This window comes from Mastomys coucha, unplaced genomic scaffold (genome assembly GCF_008632895.1).
Source record: "Mastomys coucha isolate ucsf_1 unplaced genomic scaffold, UCSF_Mcou_1 pScaffold20, whole genome shotgun sequence".
NCBI lineage: Eukaryota > Metazoa > Chordata > Mammalia > Rodentia > Muridae > Mastomys > Mastomys coucha.
In genome coordinates, this window is record NW_022196903.1 from 53,130,406 (window position 1) to 53,137,831 (window position 7,426).

A 7,426-nucleotide genomic window follows, 5' to 3' on the forward strand; every position below is an offset into this window, starting at 1 on the left:
TAAGGCTGCTATGAACATGGTGGAGCATGTGTCCTTCTTACATGTTGCAGTATCTTTTGGGTACATGCTCAGGAGTGGTATAGCTGGGTCCTCCAGTAGAACTATGTCCAATTTCTGGAGGAACCGTAGTGGCGAGTTCTTTATCCTTTGCCCTTTCTAGCTTAGCAAAGCGAGCCACAGATATAGGACCCAGGACGTTGCCTCCCCACTGGCAATGGATCTCTTCATATCTGTCATTATAATTGGTCCTAATAGCTTCCACCAGCTTAGCCAGAGCACTCTTGTCTTCCGAGTTAACCTGTGTGAAGGCAACAGTGGTGCATGTCTTCCTATGGACCAGGCACCCCAGCCTGGCCTTTCTCTTGATGATGCAGTAGGTTACTCCCATCTTTAGACACGGGACATTCAGGAAAACCACCAGCTCAATGGGATATGCATCACGGGCAATTACCACCAACTGAGCCTTCTGGTTCTCTACCAGATGCCCAAAAGAAAGAAGGCCAAGAAGAAGCTGGACCTGGCCCCCTCTGTCATCAAGAAATAGGAGGTTAAAAGGGTGGTCAATCAAAAAAAAAGTGTCATCAGAGCCAGAGAAGACACTCAGGTCCTAGTACTTTTGTCACCCGTGTTCTAATCAGGATCATCTCTCATCAGACCTTCCAGCCTATACTAGATGTAGTAGACACATGGCTGAAACGGAAGTATCACCCCAGGATGTGCAAGCTTCAAGTGGTTCACTTGAATGAATACCATGCTTCCTTGGCTATGCAGGATGGAAGAGAGGGCAGAGACTACTTAGGAGAAACTATGTTTAAGAAGCAAGTAGACCTGTCTCGAAAAACAAAACAAAACAAAACAAAACAAAACAAAAAAGAAGCAAGTAGTTGAGGGCCACTCAAGATGCACAAGGAAGCAACATTTGAGGCTGTTCCTTGACCTTTCCTTTATTCTTCTCTGCATGAAGATAAACACCAAACACAGTTGTTGCAGTGGGCAAAGGAGAGAAAGGATTTCTTGCATTTGTGCTGTGAGAAATTGGAGATTGGAGCAATAGAATGGTCCAAGGTCAGGAATGTGTTACAATTATTACAGCCAGACTCCATCAAAGAGTTGGAACTGAATACAGTGGGGAATCTGTCCAAACTGGCAAAAATTTGTACCTCACATTAGCAAGATGTGAACTCTTCAGAAACTCATGCTAATATGCATTTTTGGAACAAGGACTTCCACATGAGAGGAGAAGAGGAACGTCACCAAGATCATTTCTCTGTTCCCCAAACTCAACTCTCTCCAGCATCTCACTATTGATGTCTATTTTCTCACAGACAACATGAAAGAGTTGTTCAGTGTCTGGAAGCTCCATTGGTGTCCCTCGAGATCACCCTGTGCCAGGTCTCTCAGGCAGATTTGAAGTCATTTGCCCAGCACTGGAACTACAGTCAGCTTAAACATCTGTGCTTGAGAGGTACCACTTTAACTGAGTTGGATGTCAACCCTCTAGGAGATTTCTTAAAGAATGTTGCAGATAATCTGCAGACTCTGAACTTAAAAAACTGTAGGATGCTTGACTCTCACCTCAGTAACCTTCTGCCTGCCCTCATCAAATGCTCCCAGCTCACTAGCATCAATTTGTATGACAACATCTCCAAGGATGTCCTGGAGGACTTTCTGCTCCACACCACCAATCTGAGCCTGTTGACCACAGAAATGTATCCTGCTCCATTAGAGGTCTATAATGAGTCTAAGTATGTTGAAGTAGACACATTTTCTCAGCATTGTGCTGAACTCTGGGAAACACTCATGGGTGTAACGCAGCACCCCCCCCCAAAAAAAGGTGGTCAATCTTTTGTTTGAGAAAAGGCCCCCAAGAACTTCGGCATTGGGCAGCCCAAAAGAGATCTAACATGCTTCGTCAAATGGCCACACTACATCAGGCTGCAGTGGCAAAGAACCATCATCTATAAGGAGTTCAAAGTACCTCCTGCCATTAACCAGTTTACCCAGGCACTGGACAGGCAAACAGCTACTCAGCTGCTTAAGCTTGCCCACACGTACAGGCCAGAGACAAAGCAAGAGAAGAAGCAAAGGCTACTGGCCGGTGCTTCGGAGAAAAAAGCTGCTGGCAAAGGGGATATCCCAACTAAGACACCAAGCAAGAGTCAATATCTCTTTGTTTCTATTTGATGGTTTTAGATCTCGGATTATTTTCTGCTCTCAGTCATCTTTGATGTGTTTGCTTCTTTTTTGATTTAGAGCTTTCAGGAGTGCTATGAAATTGCGAGGGGATATCTCCAATTATTTTTATTTGTCTTTATTTATTTATTTATTTATTTATTTATTCACTTTATATCCTGATAGCAGCTCCATGACTCTTCTCCTCCCACTCTAACTGTACAAATCCATCCCCCCATTCTCCTCCTCTTTTCTTCAGATAAGGGGGATCCTTCCTTTGGTACCATCCTACCCTGGGGTTGCCAGTTGCAGTAGGCCTAAGCCTACCCTCTCCTACTGAGTCCCAACCAGGCAGTGCAGTTTAGGGAAGGGGATCCAACGGCAGGCAACAGTGTCAGAGACAGGTTCCATTCCAATTGGTCACATGAAGACCAAGCTGCACATCTCCTATGGATAGAAAGCCTAGTTCCCACCCCTATATCCTCATTGGCTGGTCATTCAGTCTTGGTGAGGCCAATGGGTCAGCTAGGGGACTATGTAGCTCTTCTTGTGGTGCCCTTGCCCCCTCCAGCTAGGTGACTTCTATCCCCTACTGTTCCACAAAACTCTCCAAGCACCTCTGGATGTGTCACTGTGGGTCTCTGCACTTGCTTCCATCTAGTGCTGGATGAAGCCTATCAGGAGATAGTTATGCTAGACTCCCATCTGCAAGCACAGCAGAGTACCATTAATAGTGTCAGAAATTGGCTCTTGAACATGGGATGAATCTCAAGTTGGGCCACTCATCAGATGCCTAAGTCCCTCAATCTTTGCTCCATCTTTATTTCTGCCAGTCTTGTAGGCAGGACTAAATTGAGATGAAAAGTTTTGTGAGGGGGTTGATGTGCCCTTCTTTTTACTAGAAGTCCTGCATGGTTTCAGAAGGTGGACAGTTCAATCTCGATAACCACTTCTGCTATGAGTCTCAGCTAGAGACACTACCATAGACACCCTGGGACTGTCCCTTGTCCCAGGTATCCAGCTACTCCCATTGTTTACCATTCTCACTCACAGTCCTTTTCCACATACCTCCTTCTATACCTGATTCCCATCCCTGTCCATATCCTCATTGTATCTCCCACACAGTTCCCCCCTCCATCCAACTATTTTGTTTCCTCATCTGAGAGAGTTTCACTCATCCTCCCTTGGGCATTCCCTATTATTTAGTATCTTTTATTCTGTGGATTGTAACATGGTTCTCCAGTACTTTATAGCTAATGTACACTTAAAAGTAAGTACATACCATGCATGTCTTTCTAGGTTTGGGTTATTTCACTCATAATCATTTATTCTGGTTGTATGCATTTGCATGCAAATTTTATGATATCCTTGTTTTTAGTATCTGAATAGTATTCTACTGTGTAAATGAACTATATTTTCTTTATCCAATCTTTAATTGAAGGACATCTAGGTTGTTTCTAGTTACTGCCTATTATGAGTAAAGGTTCTATACACATACCTGAGCAAGTTTCCTTGTATAGAATGGGGCATCTTTTGGGTTTATGCCCAGAAATAGTATAGTTGTGTCTTGGGGTAGAAGTCTTCTCAATTGTTTCAAAGAAACAACCAAATCGGTCTCCAATGTAGTTGTACCAGTTTGCACTCTCATTATCAATGGAGAAGTGTTCCCCTTGATCCACAGCCTCACCAGTATGTGCTGTCTCTTGTGATTTTGATCTTAGCCATTCTGAAGGGCATAAGATGCAATCTCAGAGTAGTTTAATTTGCATTTCCCTGATCAGTAAGAATGTTGGACATATCTTTGTTTCTTGACCATTAGAGATATCTCTGCTGAGAATTCTCTGTACAACTCAATTCCCTTCTTTTAAATTGAGTTATTTGGCTTCTTGGTGTCTAATTTCTTGAGTTCTTTGTGTATTTTGGATATTAGTCCTTTGTCAGATGCATTGCTTGAGAATATCTTTTCCTACTCTATAGGCTGCTATTTTGTCTTGTTGAAGGTATACTTAGCCTTGCAAAAGTTTTTCAGTATCATGAGGTTCTCTTTATGATTTGTTGATCTTATTGCCTGAGATATTGGTATTCTGTTCAGGAATTTGTCTCTTCTGCCAATGTGTTCAAACCAGTTGCTTCTTTCTCAGCCCATTTATTGTTTCTCTTCCATGATATTTATGTTGTCTGATTGTAAATTGAGGTCTTTTATCCTTTTAGACTTGCATTTTTTACAGGGTGATAAATATGGATCTATTAGCATTCTTCTCCAAGCAGACATACAATTATACTAGGACCTAGTGTTGAAGATGGTTTTTTTCTTTTACACTGTATTGTTTGGGCTTCTTTGTCAAAAATCAAGTGTCTATAGGTATGTGGGGTTATTTCTGGGACTTGAGTTCTACTTCATTGATGAACCTTTCTAGTTTCAGGCAAATTCTATGAGATATTTTTTAGTATTGCTCTGTAGTACAGCTTGAATAATACCTTGAGAATGTCTTTGACTTTATTCTAACTGTACGTTTACTGATTGCATCAGCTACCCTGGGTTTTTTGCTTTTCCATATTCAATTGAGAATGGTTCTTTGATGATCTTTTAAAAATGTGTTGAATTTTGATAGGAACTTCACTGAATCTGTATATTGTTTTTGGTAAAATGGCCATTTTCACTATGTTAATCCTACAAATCCATGAGCAAGTGTGATCTATCCATCTTCTGATGTCTTCCTGATTTCTTTCTTCAGAGACTTGAAGCTCCTCTCACATAGGACTTCCATTTGCTTGCTTAGAGTCAGACCAAGATATTTTGTATTATTTGTGGCTATTGTGAAAAGTGTTGTTTCCTTAAGTTCTTTCTCAGCCCATTTATTGTTTGTATAAGGAGGGCTACTGATTTCTTTCAGTTTATTTTGAATCCGGCCACTTTGTTGAAGGTGTTTATCAGCTGTAGGATTCTTGGAGTCACTTATGTGTACTATCATATCATCTGCCAGTAGCACTACCAAAAATTCTTCCTTTCCAAATTGTGTCCTCCTGATCTCCTTTCATTGTCTTATTGCTCTAGCTGGAACTTTAAGTTCTATATTTATCAGATACAGAGAAGGTGGGCAGCCTTTTCTTGTTCCTGATTTTAGTGGAAACCTTTGCTTTAAGGTTCTCTCTATTTCATTTGATACTGGCTATTGGTTTGCTCTATATTACTTTTATTTTGTTTAGGTATGTATCCTTTATAACTAATCTTTCCAGGTCTTTCCTCATTTATGCCTCTAACCTGAAGGTTTGACTTATTTCATGGTGCTCACATACAAAATACTTTCTAGGCATGCTGTCTATCAACTGAGCTACATAACAGCCTTAATGGACGAGTTTCTCCTGATAATACATTGTATCACTTCTGTGTGCTCATTGAGAACCAATACTTTTCCTGAAAGAATTTGGAGGAGGTAACATATTATTAATTTTATCTATTGAGTTGTTAATTATTATTAGGTGACCCTAAAGATACTGTGAAGTAAGTACGGAGGGGACAATGAATGTTTTGGAAGCAGGAAGGATACCATGGGGAATCTAAAATTGTTTTCTAGTTCTTTTAAGTGGTATAATATTATTGTTAGTTTTGTTTTGTTCACAATAACTGGGATCAGTTAATCCACACAGACAGATATAGAATGGAGAGAATAGTTCACATATGGGAAACCAAGAGGTCAGGTGTTCCTACACTACTGTTTTCCTGGAATTAGGGAAGTTCAGTTTTCCATTTGATAGTGGTACTTCCTAACAACCTCAAGGTCAGAACTGCCTTCTTTAGATGACATGATAACAATGGGTATAGAGGGAGATGAGCTGATCTCATCCGTATAACTACTTCTGAGGGCTTCATTCTACAAGGATGTTTGTCGAAGGCCCAGCTGGGTGAGTTTTTCCTTTACTCTTCATTATAATATATTTACTCTTCATTCTGTAAGTTAAGTGGTAGTTGGAAGCAAGATTTTCTGTAAAAATAAAAATTATTAGAGAATTCTCTGCTTGGAATTTTACATTTGAGCTGCTAGTATAACAAGCATTCAACAGGTGCTTGTAGACATAAAGTTAACAGTGTAATGATTAATAGAAGATCATAGTGTGATCTTTGGTTAAATATGTGACAATAGAATGGGACTGTTCAGAACAGTAACAGGGCCTAGCAGAAAAGAGAGAGAAAGAAAAGGCTAGTAGGATGAAGGTGATCAATGAGTATTATACATTCAGTAAACATAATGTAGTCTATCACTCTTTATAATGAATACACTTCTTATATATATAAAATGTTGATCCAAATGCAATATTTAGGGAGCACATCTAACATAGATTCTCCTGAGTGTGAACACTAATAATTCTAACAAAATGGTTCCACATTAGTATTGCCAAATATGTTAGTTCTCCATCCTGAAAAAAGACACTGAAATACCTTAGAGGGTGATAAAGAAACTTGCCTATTGGTGTTCAGGATTCCCTTCATAGCAGTAAGTTACCTTAAAGTGTATTTTATATTTTCTCATTTTACCTCTTTTCTCAAGTTAACTGGCTGTATGTGTTTAATAATATGAGACTTAAGCTATGAATATACAACTAATACTGACTAATTAAGTATTTATCAGTAATTTTCTTATTTGCTAAGTTTTCACAACTTTAGTAATTCTCAGGAAAGTTTCAATTCATGGTTTGGAATACATAAGACACTGTTAACATTATATAATAAGGGCCTTTTAAACTTTAGAGAGAATTGTTTATTCTATTACAGTGATTGCTTTTTCTTTTTGTTCAAAATTACTTTTGTTTATACTTTATTCTGTTATATGGGAAATGATTCAAGCTGATTAAGAAAATTTTCAGGTCTTACATACATAAAATTGTACAGGTAAGCATTAGAATTACTTATATAATCATATGGCTTTTGTGTACATCTATATCCTACATGTATAACATTTTACATACCACAAGCAGAGATGTTTAAGACAGTGGTGCAATTTTCTTTATGGCATTTTCACAAGAAGGGTTAGGAACAGGTATAACTACCTGGTTATCAAGTGCAGTTTTTGATAATGAGGCTCTTTGGATAACTTCAGCTTCAGTCAACATTTAGTAGTGAGCTAGAGAAATGGTCACTAAAAGTACAGTTTTAGCATTAAATGAAACCACAAATAGTGGAAGTAAATTTTGGCAAATATATTTATGATTTTATAAAAATCACTCTTACTTTTCTATTATTATACTCATATAAATG

At 39.0% G+C, this 7,426-nt stretch overlaps 1 pseudogene; it reads left to right on the forward strand.

The window, feature by feature from the left end:
• Window positions 1-368: 368 nt before the first annotated feature.
• Window positions 369-1,854, forward strand: LOC116099857 (annotated as a pseudogene).
• Window positions 1,855-7,426: the final 5,572 nt, after the last annotated feature.